Source organism: Anser brachyrhynchus (genome assembly GCF_964034855.1).
Source record: "Anser brachyrhynchus genome assembly, chromosome: 1".
NCBI lineage: Eukaryota > Metazoa > Chordata > Aves > Anseriformes > Anatidae > Anser > Anser brachyrhynchus.
The window spans coordinates 34,307,396-34,329,570 of NC_137694.1; the positions used below are offsets into that span (position 1 = coordinate 34,307,396).

The following is a 22,175-nucleotide window of genomic DNA, read 5'->3' on the forward strand; positions in this document are numbered from 1 at the left end:
TTTCCACAGTACCACATTGTTTTCAGTCTGATTTAAAGCTCCAGAAATGTTCAAGCAATTAGCAAAAGAGGACTTTTACTTCTTATTAGCTCATTACATTTGCATTTGTATAGGGGCTCTGGAGATACAAAACCACAACATACCTATTCTTACCAGGCAGTTAAGGATAAGGTAGAGGCCCCTTTTTGGAAGACCTAGCTATTATGATTCACCTTCTTAAGCATGTAACCTACTTTTCCTGTGCTCATCACGATGCATTGTACTCGCTTAGATCTAGAAGTCCCTTTCCCAGTTATTACTCTAGAACTGGTTGTCAGTAGTTTGACAGTACAGTCACAACTAAAGTCAAACTGTAAGAGTAGCACCCAAAATAGACATAGGGGAGAAAAAGTAAATGAGAGAAAATGCAATAAATTACTGACATATCTTCTATATGGCAACTAAGAAGTTAGTGAAGCAATTCAGTGGCTTTATTTTCAAGTATATTTTCTACCAAGCACCTCATCTCTTGAGCACCATCCAAATCAAGCATTCCAAACAGCCTAACTTGATTTCTCCGTAGCAGGACCTCTTCTCCTATTTTGATTTACTTTAGAACTAAAAAAAAATGCAGTTAAATCTTGGTTACTTGAAATTCAATAATGCAAAATCATTCCTTGCCTGAAACAGATTTCCACTGCCTGAATATAGCAGTGAACTGCTAAAGCTTTGTTTACCTGAACTTATGAAAATAACCAAGGTCACTGATAGTTCTAATACTAGCATAAGAAACATCTAGAAAAATGAATTTTAATAACAAAAACACTTAACAGTTTTTCCCAAATTCTCTGAAACAAAGTTCCACAGTTATTGCTAACTCCACACTTTGTCACTCACCCAGTCTTTGATATGGCAGGTGAAAATTTAATAGCTCATATTAAAAAACCTCTTTCTGATATTTTGGTGCCACTCACCTTACTTTGCACTTAACATCAAGAAGAAGAGTGTGTGGACTTTAAAATTTATCCAGCACAGAGTGAAAAATGTGATAAAAAGTCTTCTAGAGACTTCAAGTTCTTAAAGTAATTTACCTGTCCTTGAACAAACTGACTGTAAACCCTCACTTGGAGATTACATTACACAGATAAATTACCTTACATCACATGAACCCAGGGTTTTTGTCTGTTATAGGTTTGTGTATTGGTTTTTCTGTTTTAATAAAATCAATCACTTCTATCTGATTTCAGAAAATGGTAGCAACCCACCTGTGCTGGGAAATATCTGTACAATCACAGAGAGGAAGAAAAATGATCAAACAATAATTTAAGCTAGATATTGGTTTATTTAATTACTATTGATATAAAGAGAAACATGTTAGTTTTGTCACAAAAATCACAACTTGCTCAACTATCTGTACATTCATGAGTCTCAAAGAAAAAAATAAAAGTGAAAATAAAGCCACAGTAACAATTCTTCCAGCAAGCAGCTGTCAAAATGTGGGATAAAAATATGGACCTTAGTTTTGCAGAATAAGACTATATCCATTTTTAAAGATTATTTTGGGGATTTCTTTTTCTTTTATTTTATTTTTCCTCCTTTTTTTTCTGTAAATCGGATTAGTTGCTGTTTTCTTTACTATGTTGCCTTAATTCTAAAGCTCATTAAGCTAATTTTTATATTTTCAATTTACTTCCTAAATTTTCAACTGTGGAGTCACTGAAAGGGAATTAAAGAGAAAGGCAGTTGGTGAGTTTGTGCATTTTTTTTCTTGTTTTTCACTTTCTTGATGATCTGATGCAACTGCCCTCCCTTGGGTATTTGTCTCACAAATATCAGAAAAAGAATAAAAGAATAATCCTTTTTCTTTCCCTTTCAATCTCTCAAGAAATTGAATCAGCAAGCCCTAAATACTTAATAACTTTTTGATATCTCTATCAATCATTAAAAAATAAATAAAAAAATAAAAGAACAAAACACCACAAGCCCTCATGCTCACTTGTCACTGACAGTTTTGCCACTGCTGTCAAAAAAGGTAGGCTTGACTAACAATTACTCAAGGAAGTACAAATATAAATTTTGCTTTCTATTTCTTTCTTAGTCCATGTTGAATACACTTTCACCAGTTGTGTGGAAAACTCCTACAAATTTAATCTAATTCCCTAACCTCTAAGAAAATACCTTTGTTTGTCTTTATACTCGTATCTTCAGTAAGAGTACTATTGTATTCTTATATTCATAGTAAACATAGTATATAAGAGTACATATATATATAATATAGTGAATATGAAATAACCAGCATAACATGAACACATGGAACATGCTAATTCTAGTGACAAAAAGTGCCTGAAACTTACTCCCTCAACAAAAAGTCATTGTAACTGTTAGAATCATGTGACTCTTACCTAACATTTTCATGTTTACGTATCTTCTTTAACTTAATCGTATAGACTGATGAGATCAGTGGAGAGGCCAGTGGAGAGAAGCAGAACATGATTCATTCCTTTTTTTCAAATTTATTTTGTTTTGAAGAATCATGCTTTGAGAGTATTTATAAGACAGAAAGGCAGACTTTCACAGGAGTCTAGATAATCAGATAGACTCCTTTTTTATTTTATTTTATTTTATTTGTTTTTCAAAGGATTAACCTTAGGTGACATGGACTCTACCTTGCTTTTTTGAGTAACTCTTTGAAGCTTTTCTCGAGCATCCAGAATCATTCTAGAACCAATCATTATAGAGAGAGACAGATGGACAGAGATCTTTAGAATGTTTTTCTTTCTCTGTAGCAAGAAATATTTTGAACTATTTTCAACAGCTGAAATTTCTGTCACAACAGTGACCTAAGACAGAGGTTGTGTCCTTCTTGTTGACTTGTGTTTGAAATTTTTTTATGACATGGTTTCTAAATGTCTACAAACTCTGGGACCTGAACATGGTGTCACAGGCAGTGGTTTTGAGATTATTATAATTTTTTTAAGTCTATTGGATTATTGGAGTGATTGAGATTTACAAACAGGAAGATATTACATATTAGTCTTGAGGGACCAAATAAGTGCTCAGCCTAATCAGGACATGTATAAATATAAGTATGTATAGATATCAATTAAAGCCTGCTGGTTTTGTTGGCATTATCTTGTCAGAAGTTGTTTTTCATAGATACAATGTTTTTTTATCTACTGGAGAAGAAGGAAAGGACAAGAAAAACAGAAAACATGGAAGAGAAAGTCAAGGCTGGTATGACACATTATGGTCTCTGTTAAGTGGTCATGGTGAAAGATCAGAGACCAGAATCAAAACTTACAGGAAGCAGAAAAGTGGAACTGTAAAGGGCATTAGAAGTCAGTATTGGCGATATGAGTTCAGAAACCTTGAGAAAGAATGAAAATATAAGGAAAACAAATAGAAATGCCGGAAAGGTGATGAATTTAAGATGAAACCATATGCTGCATGTTCACTCTTTTACTCGTTAACAGGCAAGGAAAGAACAAGCAATAGAAATGGTCTTGTGAAGAAAGTAGAAAGCACCGAGCTGAGCCATTTTATGTGCAGTAAGTCAGAAGGATTTAGCAACAGACAGAATGTGGCAATGCCTGACTTGATTACTGGCTTGAATAAATCTAGTACGTTTGCTGGGGATTGCAGGATTGCACCCATAATCACAGGTTTCACCATCAGGATTACAGTCTAGAAACTGCTTCTCCAAATTAGTCTTACATTTATGTGGTCATGTTTGTTTTGGCACTGCAATATGTATACAGTGTACTACACATTGCTGTCTTTAATACTTTTTAACAAATACATTATTTGCGGCTTTTTGGAAACATTATTCTAATTGAGCCCAATTCTCAAACTGAACACTTCTTTATTATAAGCATATTTAGCTCTATGATTTATCTGTGCTGTAATTGTGTTGATGAAGGACAACTTCACTGTGTGGCAAAGGACAATGAAATTTTCATTTTGAATTCATTGATTTATTTCTGTTATTCTTCCAGGCATTTCATTTAGCCATTAAGACATTTGTTGTCTATTTTGTAGCTCTTGCACTTCATATTGATGCTGATATGTGCAATATTGTTGCATATTATAATTCTTACTAAATTATTATTTTTTTAATTGCAACTGGTAATAGGTAGAATATTGTCCATTCTACTTATAACTAATGAGCAAAGAAAATATGTTAAAACATGTATTTAGTACATAACCTGAAGTTCATCTTTGGTCTAAGTCTAATCTGTAGTTAATAAATGATGGTACATATGTTATGAAAACAGTAAAATATGCATTCAAAACCAGCTAGTATGTTCTTGTCTTGTCTTTTGTCTTGTTTCCCCTTTTCTTCCATCTATTCTGTTATAAAATATGTTGTTATGGATATGTACATATTTTTAATAGCTTGAGTGCATATAGCAGCTGATTCCCAATTAGAGTAGCTCTCATTTGTTCTGCTTTGCCATACCTTCACCTTTTTTCCTGACTTCTCCTGAACAGCACCCTTCTCATTCTCTGCCTTTTCTCACTTCCCTAGAATCATGATCTGGTCCATGTTACACCATTTTGTTTAACTGAATTGGCTCCCAGTGAAACCAGGTAAAAAGCAAAAATAGCTCATGAAAGCAGCAGAATAAATCCAGCAAGAGAGAGCAAAAGTAATCATCTTGGTCAGATGAGAGCTGGGAAGAGGATGTCATGTTCAAGTTAATGTTAGCTAACATATTCATAATTATTTATACAAGCTTTTACACTGAAAAACACATAGAGAATATTAATCATGTTGGAACCAGAAATTTAGGAGACTTAGTTAAAAGTTTATATATTTTTTATTTTTTTTTTTTTTTTACAATCCAAGAATAATTGCCCGAACCACTGATCCCTTCTCTTTTAAAGATGTCAGAAGATGGCAGGTTTGTCCTATTAAGGAAGAAGAAAGGAGTAAAAATATTAGAATGATTTAGTGAAATAGGAGAAAAAAAAATACCTTATTTTTCTCTATTAATAACACCTACACAACTTGTAATTTTTGCCATCTCAGACATACCAGATCTTGTAGGTAACGTTTTCTAGAGCATACATACATACATGAACTATGACTTGAGCACTGTAAAAAATATAAATCCCATGAGCTGACTGAAAGGGTCTCTAATCTGTTATTACTATTTTCAACAATTCTAGGAAGACTGGATGAATTCCAGAAACTGTACGAAAATTAACTTTGCACCAATATTTAAAAGGGATAAACAAGCTGACCTGCCTAAAGATACTCTGTCAGCTTTATCTTGATCTTAAAGAAAGTAGTAGAACAGATTGTGAAAGAATGCATTGTTAAATAATAAAATAATGTTAGTGCCACTCAGAACAGTCTTCTGGAAAATAAATTTTGTGAAACTAGTGGAATATTTCTTTCATTGTTTCCTTTTTTTTTTCTTTTTTTTTTTTTTCGGTTAGATTACAAATTGAAATTACAAGTTGACAAAGATACTAATATTAGAGTATATGATTAAACTTCAGTAAAGCCTTTGACTTTGTATATCAGGACATTTTAATTAAGAGTATATAATGCTACAGCGTTAACACAGTGAACAGTACATATATTATCCATTAGCTAAGTGACAGATGTCAGGGAAATCATCATCAAGCAGGTGTGCTTTTAGTGTGATCCCATAGGTAATGCATTGGTAATATATTTTAATGAGTTTTTATCAATGACCTGGAAGACAACATAAAAACATCATTAACAAAGTTTGCAGATATCAGGAAGAGTTAGAGCTTGGCATATAACAAAGAAATGTTTCTGACAAAGGGCAAACTTGATTGCTTAATAAACTAGAAGCTTATAAACAGCATGTGTTTTGATATGAACAAGCGAAAAAATCAAGTGAGAGAGAGAATAAGGAATAAAGGACATAAACCATACTAACAGGAGAGGAGATGTTAACATGGGAAACAGTAATTCTGGAAAGATCCAGGGTCATGGTCTTGCTCTAAATGGATTCATGTGAGATTCTGTTTGAAAAGGCTAAGATGACCCTTGAATTTAGTAACAGGGGGATTCTGGGAAAGTGTAAAGAGTCAATATCACTTTTGTACTTGTCCCAAAGTAAACATTACTGGAATACTCAATCAAATTCCTATGCTTGTAGTTCAAGAAAGATTGATAGAGTGCAGAGATGATTTGTAAGGATAATTAGTTTATAAGATATAACTTATAAATATATAATAAACAAAACAAAGTAAAATAAGATATAATTAAATGAAATAAATCCAGACATCTTAATCACTTTAACAAAGATAAAATGAAGGTATGAGTTGATCTTAGTGTACATATGCCTATGCGAGGAAGAAAAGTATTTAAAAGGGTTAGTCTATCAGTCATGGTCCATCTTCAGTAAGGTCTAATTCAGCCTAGCCCTATGTCCTGTGTCACAGGTCAAGGTAGTTAGCCACAGTGGTCCTTTCTGAGCATGTAATCTATGACTCATGTACAACTGCTCGTTTCAGACAAGCAGAATTACAAGTTGGATTTGAATAATTTGAAGTAAGGTTATATATGGCTACATTGCTGAGACAGACTTCTGTAAGAGATTGTATCTTAAACAACTTATCTTGACTGAGATAGGACTTACCAAGAAAGAATGAAAACTGAACCATTTGTTAGATTATGGAAATAATTCTTCTTAGTTATGGATTCCATACCTCAAATATATAGTGCAAAGGATTAAGCTCTTTATTTTTTTTCTTGAAACAGAAAAATATCCATGAAAGAGATAAAGAGATACAATGTTCATTTCTGGTTTTAATCAAACTCACTTTTTTTTTTTTTTTTTAAGTTAAGCCTTTAAGATAATTAGGGTTGAGAAAAGCAGTTCAGTTAACATATGAAATGAACCACACTCTGTCCCAGATGCTAACCAAACATGAATGACCATGTGAAGACTGAGGTTAGGGAGAATGCTCCCTTAGTTTAAAGAGGAGAAGTTATTCATATTATTAGTTCTAATCTGGAGAAAAAATAAAAAATAAAAAAATAACAATCAGCTACTTCCTAAACTACAAGTACAGCTGCAAGCAGATATACAGAGGGAACTTCAGAGAGAAGAAAAATGCAACACCACTTCTGCAACAACAGAAAATTACCTAGTTATATTACTCAAAAAGCTGTGATCCCCATGTCAAAGAGGGTACATATTGATTTTAAAAATGTTGCAGTGCACAAAAAGGAACAAGGGGAGGAAGGAAAATATCACCATCAGTGCTTGCTCAGTTATAGGGCACTGCTTAACATATTGCTTTACTTAACACACTTTGCTTTACAGTTAGAAAAACTAAAACATAGTGAACCAAGCTAAAACATGGTTGACTAAACTCATTTCTTTCAGCTGCCTGACCTGTATAAGTAGAGAACCAGTCAGAGATCCCTGCAGAAGAAAGTGCCACATCTACAGAGAGTTGAAGATGAGGCTCTCACAGAGGTGAGGAGAGACCAAAGCAAGAAGCAGCTGATAAGCGTTCAGACTTTTGAATGCCTTATCCAAGCCTCTCTGGTCTGGAAGCATGACTGGAAATAACTCAAACAGAATTTCTTGAAAGATTTCCAGAAGTACTTGGTTTTGGCTGGGTCAGTAGTACAGCAAGAATAGAGAATAGCCTTTCTGGGATATTTTGGTATTGCTGTTTCCTGTCTCAGACACAAACAGAACATTTGGTCTTTTTCTTTCTCCTCTCTTCTCTTCCTGCTTTCCTGACTTCCTTTCTGTCTCCCTTTCTCTTTCACAATTTACTTTCAACATTTCCACACAGTTTAGGCTGTGGTTCAGTTAGAGGTTAGGACAAAAGATGGGAACAATCCCACAGCTTTGGCCAGAACAATCACCAAGTGCCCTACATGCTTCCTGAAGAAGACTGCTATACACCAAAGCCCAGGGTTCTGCAGAGAAACTGAGAAATAAGAACATTTTGTACGGTATGGAAATGGGAAATTAATGGAAATTATCATTCAGGAAAAAAATATTTCTCTTTCTCTTTATTAGCACTATATATACAGAGAAGCATATGTACGCATATGTGTACACACATGCAGCCAGATTCTCTCCCCAGCTATGCGTGCACTGTTCCCATTGAAGCACGGAAGCCACACACATGCATCTGAGGGCAAAATGTGGATCCAACAGCTGCTTTTTTTAATGTAGCCACATTAATTACAGAGCTCATTGACCAATGCGTACAACTGAAACTCTGACCACACTGAGCAGAAGATCAGCCTTGCTGTGCCGCTTCTGAGAAACAGGCAGCGGTATCTAAGGGAAACACCCCAATTTTGAAGATTCTCATCTGTTTGTTCCTGCATTGCACATTAGCATCAGTACCCCTCCCTTCTTCACCAAAGACTCCTTGCTAGGTATGTGGCCACACACAAAGCCTGCCTGGCAGCCAAGGAGCTCATAAACCAAGCACTGTAATCTACTCTGCTGGCAGTACGTAGCACTATGGTCGCAACTGGGATAGTGTTGTTGCTGACTTGGCCAGACTTTCATTAGCTGTTTCTGTTAACTTTTCCAGGGTTGGCTGCCACAAGGCCTTCCCAGCTGTCGTCTTTCACTGGCTTGGTTCAAAAGCCCCAGTGACTTGCGTACATAGAGAATGGGTTTACTTCATTCTGGTATACACATGCACATACACCCAGCTGCGTTTATTGAGCTGGAAGTGGTCTCTCCATACATATACTCATTGACAGTTCAGCAAATGAAAATCAGTTTCCAACACCTGATAATAAAAAATAAAATATTTAAATGATAAAATGATAAAAATTATGGGCTTTGTGTTACTGCAAGGACCAGACAATAGGCAGAAAGACTATAATGAAAAACCCATGACATATAATGACTGTAATAAGTGTTCTGTATTTCTGGGTATTGTATGAGGCCTTAGGAAATGGTCACCTGAAAAAAAGGCAATGTGTTTTTTTGGCATAGAAAAGAATCTGACATCATATACCATATACTAGGTTCTAGCAGTACCTTTGGTGTCTTTGACAAAAAACATGCATCTTGGCCAGAAATTCTAGTGGAATTACAGCAGGACTGAGCTTTGCTCTCTGTGATTCATTAACTCTTTGTTTTCCTCTTCCTTTGTTTTAATGTTGAACAAAAAAAAAAAAAAAAAAAAAAAAGGCTCATTCTTTAGCTGCATCCCATCCTTAAATATAAAGGAAATACAAATTACTCTTTCCCCAAGAACCTACACCACTGCACAGCAGCAGAAGAGTTACTTTCTAACAATGCATTGCTAACTTTACTTTGTTTGCCCAATGCTGAATTACACAGTTCGAAAGGGGAAGCCAAGGTGAAAGTGCCTTTAGAATACAAAAGTAATTATGCTGGCTGATTTCTTTACAGAGACAATTAAGAGTCAGAAAGGCTGACTACATTTTACCAGCTGGAAATCCTGCCCTACAAGGTCAGAAAGTGGTAATGCTGCTAGCATCAAGAGGAATGAGACAGCAAGGTAAAGCATTGCCACCTCAAAAGTACACCTCATCAAGGGACATCTGCAGCTAATAACAGCTTTTGGGAGTAGTTAATTCAATAGTGCACTAGCTGATTTTGATTTTTCTTCCTGGAAGTATTTTATAGACTTATCATTTCTCCTGCATCAGAGATTTTCAACCTTTTTTGATTTATTGATGTTAAGAAATAACCATCCAGTATGTACAGACTCTGCCATGGGAGATTCTGTAGCCTCATATTGATTTTTTTTGCTCTGTTTTGTAAATTAAAAATAAAGTCTCATAATGTAACATGAAATTAAAAACAAAAACAAAAGCACACAGAAACAGTGGCATTCTAGTAAGGAAAGAAGCTGAGGTTTTCTCAGGAAGGAGAAGCACAATTAAGAAACAAAGAAAATGGTAAAATGATATAGGAGCCTATGAAGTACTTACAGCAGAGTTATTTCCATCTATTTGATGTAGACCTTGTATTTCAGATGCTCATTTAGCCCTCACCTTTAGTCTCCGCTCTTTCATGGGTGAGATTTGCTCGTTCACTTCTGTTCTTTCTGTTAACAGAACGTCATCCCTTGAACTCGGCTTTGTGTAGCGAAGGTTCTCTGATTTCTTTTTGCCTTCTTAATATAGCACTCAGACAGTGATAAGTACACTTGTATGCTTCATCTCTTCACACCTCCTTCACTGTTCTTTAGACAAGGTATTTGTCAATTCGAAAAGACAATGGGGAAAAAAAAAAAAAGAAAGAAAAAGAAAAAAGAACACTGAAAGACCATCTGTTGGGCAAATGGGTTTCGCAAAGCACCTTCCTTTTGCTGATATCCATTAAATAAAATGGAGATTTGTTTAAATAATGTTACTTTTTAAATATTTCTTAAATGTTTTCTCAGGTATGTAACAACACAGGTTTGTTAAAGACACAGTTCCCAAAATGTTAAGTGCCAAGATATGAGAACCTTTGTTCTGAGACTGTAATCTTTAGCACTAAAAACCCGATAATGAAGTGATGTTTGGTCCCTGATAGAGCTCTGTAAATTCTGAATAAATAGATAAATAAATAAATATAATTTCGTATTATTTTAAGAAAACATTTTAAAATATTTCAGTAATGACTCTTGTTAAGGAAAGGGTATTTTCAAGTGATGCATATAGATATCTTGAGTGTATACAGAAATACCAAGAAAATTCACTTAAAAAACAACGTCAGCAAGCTTTTTAATTTTGTTAGAGGAGGTCAGGTTAAAAATAGCAAGATGTGTGCAGATAAATTATTTTGCTTGTCTTTTTACTTTTTTTTTTTTTCTCCCCACAGAATATATTTCTGTTGCAGTGTTTTTACATGTATGTAAACATCCTCTACTACAGTTTGCATAAGTCTTCTGAAGACATGGCTACACTTCAGCAGAAAAAGGCATGTAGAAATACCCACGTTAACTTTAAATCAACTACCTTAGAGACTTGGAACATAGTAGTTTCTTTATTGGCATCAAAAACTATGGGAAAAAGCCCACATCACTGTCTTCCAATGCACAAATTAACTCATTTAGGACTAGTTCCTGTAGTTCCCTGCCTTCTCTGAGTCTAACTTTATTGAGTTCAATGGTTCAATGGACAACCTTTGAAGAATAACTTCCTATGGCTCAGTCCAAGTTTGTTCTATTTAATTTAGATTCAGAATGTGTGAAGCTTGGACTGTATCAAATACCTTGATGCAGAAGACAGCACATGTCACTTTTAATAGGACAAAAGGGAGGATGCTGTCTGCCTTGCAACCTGGTCAAGATACTGCAGGAGCAGATGGCAAAGAGATTTGCTGTACTATCTGCTCTAATCTCAGTTCCCAACAGTGATGGATTTATATTATACTTCTTTATGTTTTTACTACCTTAACTGCTTCTTTTATTTAGAAATTCCACATCTGGACGGACTTCAGGGATTTTCAGCTCAATATTTTAAATATTATTATTTTAGTTAAGTGAATTCTAATTCAACAGTTGAAATGGTCAGGATCAATACAAGTAACTCTTGACATTTCTCAGCAATTGACAATGTTCTCTTCACCTACTGATTTACAGCTCTAAGTCCGTATCTAAGATACACGCACATGTACATATATAAATACATTAGCTATTATTTTTGACTCCATTATAAAAAAAAAGGTATTTTTTCTTTGAAATCATTTTTATATCTTGCTACCTTTATTCATAATCTTCATTGATTCACTTAAATATTTGATATTTGGTATACTCAAATATATCATTAAATCTCATATTTGTATTGAAGCATACTGGTCAGTATTTGATTTTTATCCACTGCAGAGTTGTTAAAGATCCTGAATATAAAACATGTGCACCAGTTTCAGCATGAGGCATGTCATGTCTTGAAACACAACTCTATCAAAACATCAAAAATAGTGTAATACTCCAGCTTCAATAAGATCATCAGTGGGATTCATCTCAGTGAACTTTTAAGCATTGACGCAGCGGCCAACAGTATCATCTTAGATACTCAGCCAGATTCTTTTTACTGTTGTTGGAGAGAAAAAAAAAAAAAAAAAGCATTACTAAATCACATTTGATCTGATTAATTTTAAACCTGTTCCTCAGGATGAGAAGAGATGCTTTCTATGAGCAGCTGCTTCTTACAGCATTCTGCAAAAGGAGAAAGGAATATGCTGTTAGGTACAGTTTTCTACAGTACAGATATCTATCTACACTGGAGAGATTTTAAAAGCTAGCATTGTTGTCTTTGACCGTGACAGCCTCTTTTGAAATACAGCCCTTCAGAGAGAGACATACTGAACTCTTATGTACATACTGCATGTTGTTAAGTTTAATTACTGATTTTCCCAGTGATTTCCTTCAATTCACCAAACCCACCTCTTGTCCATACTTTTCCCTTATGAATAATGCAGATCACATCCCTCTTTCTTCTTCTCATGAAAAATACAAAAACAAAAACCAACCAACCACCACCAACAAAAAATATGACTATATCTCCATATGCAAGGACTAAAGGTAAGAAAACTATGTATAGTGAATTTTGTTTAGTAGAGGTGTTCTAGTAATACATGTAGGATAAATAACTAGATAGATAGATGAATGAACTTGATGCATCTATTACTCTTCTTCGAGCATAATCTATTGTTAGTATAGCATTGACTTCTGATAATAGTGTTTGCTGCCCGAGTAAGATAGGAGCTGAAAAAGAAAATAAGTTAATTAGATTTATGTTCTGAAGGCCAATTGCCAGCTCAAAATGTGTTATGCCAGTACCCAATGGTATGTGAAATGCTTGATGTTAATTGAACAGAAACTTAGTCCAAAGACCTTTGCCTGTATCTTTTCCAAGGTGCAGAACTAAACTATTCAGACCAAAATGAAAAAGGAAAATAGATCATAAAGGAATTACAATCCCAAAGGTAGTTTACTGAGGCTCAGATGTTCTTGGCAGCACTACAAATGATGCATATATGATCAGCAAAAAGCATAGAAAATATGCAAAAGATAATGACATATTTTACTATTATGTTTGTTTTTCTTCTATTTTGTTCATTATATACAAAATTAGAGGTGGGAGCCCCAGCCAGAAAGCAATAGCTCAGTACAAAGTAAAACATAAAGAATATCCAAATAGCTGGCTAAAATAAACCAGGAAAACAAGAAGATGAGCTGCAACAACACAGAAGAGAGGCCTAGGTAAAAAAATAAAATAAAATAAAATAAAATAAAATAAAATAAAATAAAATAAAATAAAATAAAATAAAATAAAATAAAATAAAATAAAATAAAATAAAATAAAATAAAATAAACAATAATAAAATGGAAGGGAGGAAGGAAGGAAGGAAGGAAGGAAGGAAGGAAGGAAGGAAGGAAGGAAGGAAGGAAGGAAGGAAGGAAGGAAGGAAGGAAGGAAGGAAGGAAGGAAGGAAGGAAGGAAGGAAGGAAGGAAGGAAGGAAGGAAGGAAGTCCTCATCTTTCCTTGGCTGTCATCAGTGATGACAAAGATTGTGAAAATGGATTTGAGAAAAGAAAAAAAAAAAGAAAGAAAGAAAGAATGTTTGTATTTCGGTGGTTAATTCTCATGTCAGCCTCAGGAGAAATTCCTAACAAAAGTCTCTAGAATACTGTAACTTCACTGCAGTCCTGCTGGTTCCCTCCTTCACTTGATTGCTCAGGTGTCCCTGCTATATCAACACTACCTGCTGAACACACTGTCAAGTCATGTCTAGGAACTGAAGCCAGGTTCATGTGTAGGATGAGAATTTCACCTCCTGTGTGGCAGCTGCTAGATGGTGGCTCCTGGTAAAGGTTACAAGGCAGCACATCACAGATTCTGAATACTGTATAGCATAATTTGACAGTGGAGATAACTAGGGTTAGGTAGAGATAGTAAAATCTCTTTGAGAGTTGAGAAGTCCTGCCTGTTCACTGGACATTTCTGTGGGCAGCTGATGACCGGGAGGAGCTTGGAAGGAAAGTAGCTTTTCCTGAAAGTACCTTGAAGAATGAGCTTCTTGGTGTCTCCTCTTTCTACTCAGATGCCAGTTTGAGTAATGACCCCAAAACAGACTATCCATATTATATCTTTAACCAAGCACTATTTGGCAGTCTTCTAGCCAGAATTTTGAAGTTGTTAAGGAAACAGAATTTTCATCCTTAAAAACAAAACTTACATGAAGCCTACAAAATTCTCTTCTACTTTTAGAAAAAGAATGTCTTTAAAAGGGGGGGAAAAATATCCAACAGTTCTAACTTATTGTTTCAGTGAGTACTTTATACTTCTCTTTCCAAGAACGTTCTGCTCTCTCTGTAAATTCACCTTACCATTTCTGTGGGTTGTGAGGGAGGATTTTGTGTGTACAGGAGCCTCATACAGCACTGTTCATGTCAGGAAGCTTTAGAGTTTTGATTCCAAGGAGATATCTTGATAGCCATGCTTTTGATAAAGGCCTGAAGACAGGCTTTTGCACAAATTAATTAATAAAAAGCTGAAAACAAGCATTGCTTTGCCTTATTCCTGTGAGCCCCTGAAAAATAACAGCTTCAAGAGCTATCATTCAGATGAACCCAGGAAATACACAGCACAGTAAGCACTCAGGTACTTTTCATTGTCTACACTTCTACTTTGTCTTCTGAGTTTCTCTCCCTATTTCAAAGCATGAGTGCCATCCAGCATATTAAATAGGGAGTGAAAATAATGCAATCATGCTATTTTTAATGCCTTTTGTATCTTAGAGAATCATTTTAATCTGTCTTTTTGTTATTCATTCCCCTCAGCTGGATTATGTTACAGTGAAATTCTGCGCACTCCCCTCTGTATTCAAATCCAGCCTATCCCAATACAGAGAAAGAAAGAAGATTCTTGGGGTTTCTGGCTCTGACTTTCTACATGACCTTGGACAACTCAGCACACAGTTGACTAATTTATTTTTCCCACCATCACAAATTTTAAAGACTTTTTTTTTTTCTCTGATGTGTTGATATCATGAACTGAAATTATGTTATTGCCAGAAAGCCTGTCACAGGAATTTGGCAAAGCAGCGGAAATGCATGAGACTGAATTGTTATAAAAATCCCTTAAAACAGCATTGGGGGCTATTCCAGTTTAGGGAAGATTGTTTTACCAGTTCTCATCACATCCCTACTATGCATATAAGGAGGGAACATTGTTCTCCAGAATTGACAAAGTCACAAACCATAAATTCACTAACATAAACAGATAAAATGTTAAAGCTTTTTAAAACTCGTATCTCAATATAGATTGCACTTGTAGCTTTCTTTTATCAGCTCAGCACTTTCCACATATACACACAAAATTAAGGTGATTGTTAAAGACTTACAGGTTAAAACCATAAATTAAAAAAAAAAAAGTCAGTAGATAACAGTAATGTATCCCATCTTTTTCTTTTATCAGCCAAGTGCAAAACATTGGAACAGCCATTGAACATGGGTTTAATTGAATCACAGTTGCTTAAGCAGTCTCAAGAGGTGATAAGTGAAAAAGTGTTATGCATGAAAGAAATAGGTTTCTGCAAGCCGGAAAAGCAATATGGCATGAGCCTAGTAATAAATTGTAGGTTATCTACTAACACCAAATTGCTACCAATGAAAATTATCTGTGAACATTTTAACAAGGAAGAGTAAATAAAATAGAAGATTTTACAACAAGCATGATTTAGTTGTTTTTTTTTTTTTTTTTTAATTAGTGTCAGATTACCTGGAGATCTGGTCAAATTATTTACTGAAGATGATAGTTCAGTGAATCCATTGTATTTCATCTTGAATAATTGTTTCCTGGTAGATTGCTGCTTAGATGTTTTTATGGCTGCTTTCCAAATTTTCGGGTTATGAACTTTGCTTTTCTGTAAATTTATTTTTCTTCTGCAAAAATTTTTGCAAATTTTAAAAGTATTGAAATTCAAAACTCAAGCTAGTACATTTGCTTTCCTAAATCACATGGTACTCATTATGTAAAGTCATTGAATCTGACTAAAAGTTTATAAGTTTACCTGCAAAAATCTTTTCTATACTTTAAGGTATTTTATTCTTTGACTTAGTTTCTGGATTAAATCCTGACCTCTCTAAAGCTAGTTGATTACAGCAAGAGCAAGGCATCGTATTACATATCTTACAAATAATTTAGAAATGCAATTGAATAAAACAGGAACACTTTGGAAATATCCAGAAAAGGATGGCAGCAGGTAAATCTGGCAATATTCCCCATTTGTGATCTCACATTGCCATTTATCCACCAAAACATGAAGCATTAAGGATCCAGCATATCTGGCCAAGAGTATCATAAGTATCCAAAGTGGCCAAAATATCAGAAGTAATTCAATTCTGATGGAATTGAATAGGAAAGCATTCCAAAAATATCCCTGTGATCCCCAGGATGCTGTAGAAATACTATACAAGTCAGAACATGACTTCTCCTTTGATCTGGAGATTCTTCCTTCCTTCCTTCCTTCCTTTCTTTCTTCTTTCTTTCTTTTCTTTCTTTCTTTCTTTCTTTCTTTCTTTCTTTCTTTCTTTCTTTCTTTCTTTCTTTCTCTTTCTTTCTTTCTTTCTTTCTTCTTTCTTCTTCTTTCTTTCTTTCTTTCTTTTTCTCTTTCTTTCTTTCTTTCTCTTTCTCTCTCTCTCTTTCTCTCTTTCTCTCTTTCTCTCTTTCTCTCTTTCTCTCTTTCTCTCTTTCTCTCTCTTTTTTCTTTCTTTCTTTCTTTCTTTCTTTCTTTCTGTCTTTCTGTCTTTCTGTCTTTCTGTCTTTCTGTCTTTCTCTCTCTCTCTCTCTCTTCTCTCTCCTCCTTCCTTCCTTCTTCCTTCTTTCCTTCCTTCCTTCCTTCTTCCTTCCTTCCTTCCTTCCTTCCTTCTTCTCTCTTTCCTTCTTTCCTTTCCTTTCCTTTCCTTTCACTTTCTTCCTTTCCTTTTCCTTTCCTTTCCTTTCCTTTCCTTTCCTTTCCTTTCCTTTCCTTTCCTTTCCTTTCTCTTCCTTTCCTTTCCTTTCCTTTCCTTTCCTTTCCTTTCCTTTCCTTTCCTTTCCTTTCCTTTCCTTTTCCTTTCCTTTTCCTTTCCTTTCCTTTCCTTTCCTTTCCTTCTTCCTTTCCTTTCCTTTCCTTTCCTTTTTCCTTTCCTTTCCTTTCCTTTCCTTCCTCCTTCCCTTCCCTTCCCTTCCCTTCCCTTCCTTCCCTTCCCTTCCCTTCCCTTCCCTTCCCTTCCCTTCCCTTCCCTTCCCTTCCCTTCCCTTCCCTTCCCCTTCCCTTCCCTTCCTTCCTCCTTCCCTTCCTTCCCTTCCCTTCCCTTCCTTCCCTTCCCTTCCTTTCCTTTCCCTAAAATATATATATATATATATATATACGTTTTAATCTCTATTTTCATTCTGTATCTTGAGACTCACCTTATCCTTTGTTTACGTATCTGGGTGGTGTATTAAATTTTTAAGAATTTCCTCAGAGAAATGTATATTTACTATTCAGACTTACAAAATAAATACTTACATAATGCAACATTTTATAACAAAACAGTAAATTAAATATAATACTCCTCCATGTTCCTTGGACCCACCTCTCAGGATTCATAACCAGAGTGAATATATTAGGTCTTTGGGGAGCATGAGATAAAAACTGTGCCTGTTTTCACATTTATGTATTTATAAAAAGTTTGTAGTTCCATTCAATTTAATGATGAATAGCTAGTTGTTATAACCTCATGTGTAAAAATATAACATTTCTGAATGTGTGTGTGTTAGTGATAGTCTCTCCATCACATGTGGAAAAAGCAAGGCAAAGCAAAATCATAGGCATGATTCTTGCTAACGCAGGTTGTTTCCCTCGATCCTATCCATCCTCCCCAAGTATACTTCGTTGTATTTGATGAAACACAGGCACTTCCAGAAGGCTACCTGGTCCTGATGTGATCAGCCAGCCTCTGCAAGGCAAGGATGGCCATGCTTCCCTTAAAGCACTCTGATCACGTTTCAAGAGTGATAAGATGAATTTTAAAAAAATAAAATAAAATTTTCATTCTTGATCTGTACAATTTCTTTTATCTCTAGGTGGTTTTGTGTGCTCAGCTAACAAGGGACTTGAATGATCTTTTCAATTTAGGAAGTATTAATAAGAGATACAAATCATTCTGTTGTAAGAAAACTGATTCTTTTTAGATGACAACCTGGAAGGACAATACCCTCAATACCCTTCACCAAATACACAAAACTAAACAGGGAAACCAAACTCAAAAGTTGAAAGTAAACACCTATTAAGTACTAATTAACTTATTAATTAAGATTAATCAGCCAGCTGCAGAGCAAAGCCAACTACCTTGTGTATGAAATTATGATGAGTGTGAGGAAAACAGAAATATGAGATATCTGGTGCACAAAGGTGGACCTCAGGTTTGAAATAACCGGGAGCTGGGGAATGCTCTGCAGGCAGATGTGGAGCTGCCTCTTCTTTTCAAAGGAATGACCCTTTCAAAGAATGACTTGCTTTTGCCTGCTTATATTAGAATACAAATATCCGAGCATGGCAAAGTGGTAACCATTTCCACTTGAGGTTTATAACCCAGATGATTATAATATCGGAGAAAAGATCATGCTTATCTTATAAATACGTATCCATATATTTATGAATCTCAGATGAAGGTGAAAAGGAGATAAATATGAAAAACAAGACCACTAGGCTTTGAAGGTACTTTATCTCTGTGTATATATGTTGAAAAAAAAAATCCTTTTTTTCCAAACAAAACTAGGACTCAGGCTAATGCATCTCTCAAGCCATAAGCAGTATGTACTAATTTCAGGGCTTTTTCAACTGTCTACCACCTGTCTGGGAATTTGTTTCACCCAGTTTTGCCATCTAACAGTTAAACACCTGCTCTCTGTGGTCTCTATGGAGGTTCCCTATGAAGAGAGAGAGACTGATCAGTCACATCTCCTCCTGGAAATGTTGTTTCTGGGAATTGTCAAGGAGCATACCAATGATTCCTTCTTTGCCTCCAGGAAAGGCTGGATGGTTACAAAGATGTCTTACTTTTAGGTGATGGAAGCACCATGAGGTAACTTCCAACAACCGGCAAGTTTAGGGTCAGAAATGTCATCCAGCCATATATTACTTGTATGGAGATAAAGGTTCCTGCACCTCTGGATTGTCTGCAGTACAAGTGTTTTGTTACATTCCTGAACTGAGATGCAGGAGTTACTGCAACAACAACTTTGGACATGTAGGTGGTCTGAATATGAATTTATTTAATTTATTATGTTCTGGGAAAAGTTAAAGCTTCTCTTGTTTTTCTTTCAGTGCCTTCTCCTACATACACTGTTTCAGGTTTAAGGCTAGAATATTAAAATGGTACAGTGTAATTAAAATTATACACGTGTTTTAAAGAACTAACATATTCAGTGTGAATAGAATGGAGATCAGACAAGTTCAAGTGTCAGAGTATGTTATTACTTTTCATTAAAATTCAGGTTTCTGAGAAATGACACATTTTGAACATTGATTCAATTGATTTATTTCCATCACTTATTGGTGCCAATTAATTGCTGGCTGTATTAATGAGAAATTAGATCATTTTAATAGAAAGATCTAAACCCAGTGTTCCATTGCGCTGTTACAAGCCCTTCCAGTAGTTCTGTACTTAACTGTTAGAACACTAAAATAATCTTAATGGGAATATTATCACTGACTTCAAACAAGGCCAGCTGGTACTCAGTTGTAACAGAACTGGCCTCAGAACAAGAAAATATTTTTTCATGATTCTGCTCAACAGAAATTCATTTTTTTTTTTTACTTCCTTTGACTATCCCAGTTCTTGAAGATCTGCGGTTTTGTTAGGGTTGTACTATAAGTTTTGTGGACTCCAGAAGGGTGGTTTAATTAAACATAAAGGATACACTTAAAGATTAAATTTTTTTGTTCTTCTACTAAAGGTGCTTCAATATTTAACTCAATTTTCAAAATAAAGGTAATTGTTCATAATTGCCATTGTTGATTTATCCTTGGTTGGATGGGTTTAGAAGAAGGTGATGCCAGAAATGGATGCTAAATTGATTAAGGGAAAGTAAGCCATATTCAAAGGTAAATACAGAAGTTTGCCTTCTTTGCCCCTTTAGCCCTTTCATTCCTTTAGAGAAGGGATACACTTACTTGCTGATTCCAGATGTAATTCGAGGCTGGAGGCCTGTCTTTTGGTCATCTAAAATGAAGTGGGAAGAATCCCAGCCCTAACTACTACCTGCAAGAGTTAAAACCTCCACCAAAGTCATCAGGCTTCACAGTGTGGGCTCTTCACGGTGCACATGAGGAAATACAGATCTTTCAGGGCTGGGTGGTGAAGATGCCCAACATACAACTCTGTCATAAAAGACAATGAAAGTATTCTTCATAACAACCTATGGCAGAACAGTTTGATTTCATTTCATTCAACAGAGTTCAAAATGCGTAGAGTAGTCCCTCTTCTTTGAGACAGTAAGACAAAAGTCCAAATTTCCAGTCTCCTTCCCTCCACCCCAACCTCCAGCCTACAGGGACAGCTGCAGGGAGGAGCCAGCCAGATTCCTCTTGCTGTTTTGTTTGGACTTTCTTGGGATTTTTTGGTAGCTGATCATCCTCATTCCTCCCAGCCCATGAACAATTATACTGCCCAGTTTTTATATTCCTCCCACACACACTCCTCCCTGGATATTTTCTTTCTCTTCTCATATATTTCCTCTTGACAGTTATTGAGTCTTCCCACCATAACCTCCTGACAAAAATGAGCCATCACACAGGACCACTCCTATATTTTAGCCCTTGCCATCTCTGTGCAGGCTGGAGGTCTGCTCAAGGAGGAACCTTGCCAAGTGGGAGCTAGCCTGGTGTGGCTCCTTGGCACTGACCAGGAACAGCAACAGTAACAAGCAGCTACTGCTTAAAGGGAAAATCAACTCTTTTGGGTCACCTTTTTGACCAGTTCTTTTTCAGTTGTGCAGGGCATACATTTAGGTATGCTATTTTGCAAAATGCAGGGTAGTTATAATTTTTGCGCATAGACTGATTTTGAAGCATGCTGAGAATAAAATCATGAATGTTCCCTTAAATCAAACATTTTGCTGGCTACGAGGACTTTAGGTTTAAGTATGCTCTGTTTGGGAAATGCTGGTATAAATACTGATAACTTTACAAGAGTAGATAACAGAAAAAAAAAAAAAGAAGAAAAAAAACTTACTGTTCGTATTTCTAATTTAGTTGATTTATTATGAAAACTTTACAGTTTAATAATCCTTCTTGGTTCACAACCCTATTACACATTAGTAGGTAGATTATATCTGAAATAAATTTAAGTAGTGAAAATACAGTATTCATACATCACCATATCTAAGAAATTGCGTGTTTCCAGGCAGCTGAAGACAGAAAGCACATGAAGATATTGAAAAGGTTAAATACTCTTGTTTAACTTTAGTAATACCATCTGATTTTAAAGACTACAGCTTTGAAAAAAAAAAAAAAAAAAACATTCTTTTAACACCAGTTTTGCATGCAGATCTGTTAGTCACGATATCTGTGGACTATAGATGTTATTGTGTACTGTAACTTGGTGTTTTGTTCTAAATCATGTTTCTGTAGTGATGATTGAAATAATAGCTAAGAAAGAGGTTCTTAGGCTGAGCTTATTATTTGATTGTTAAGCAATAATATTTTCTGGCAGTGATTGTAAGAGAGGTGATATTCATAGAATCAGTGTTCTTAGAGCACAGCAGAAACAGCTCATCAAATTCTAAGGTATCTCAGTGTTTCACCCTCAGCTATTGTGTAACAACTCTGGAGTAGTCCTGCGCACGTGAATTCAAATGGAACAGCCAGAAACTACTTATTTTGGGCAGAAGGATTGTCTGACTCCTTGATAGGCTCAGCACACGTTCAGGTGAAGGCCAGCTCCTGCAGGAAAGGCAGAAGAAAGGGCATGCTCAGGGAGCCCGGACGGGGCCACCTCCTCAGCACAGGCCACTCAAGCAGATGAGCCATATTCCTAAATATAACCATACCTTGAAGTGGCCTAAAAGGATGTGGGATTAGAAGCTGATTAACTTGGACAAGGAGGAAACTGCCAAACGTCTTGCTTCTGGGACTTGATCCCGCAAGGAAACAGGAAAGAAAAAGATGTTTGGATAAGGCATATCCCAACCCTTGTGGGGCACTGCAGACCATCGGGATAGAGCT

The 22,175-nt window shown here is 35.6% G+C and overlaps 1 long non-coding RNA gene across 2 annotated transcripts; it reads right to left on the minus strand.

The window, feature by feature from the left end:
• Positions 1–962: 962 nt before the first annotated feature.
• LOC308188328 lies at positions 963–20,703 on the minus strand. 2 transcript variants are annotated; one of them, XR_013945411.1, is made up of 3 exons: positions 20,124–20,703; positions 9,980–10,170; positions 963–4,890 (listed from the first exon to the last, which is right to left on the minus strand). It is a non-coding gene; the product is annotated as an uncharacterized lncRNA (long non-coding RNA). The 2 variants fall into 2 exon arrangements; XR_013945412.1 differs by lacking the exon at positions 963–4,890 and having other exon boundaries at positions 9,077–10,170.
• Positions 20,704–22,175: the final 1,472 nt, after the last annotated feature.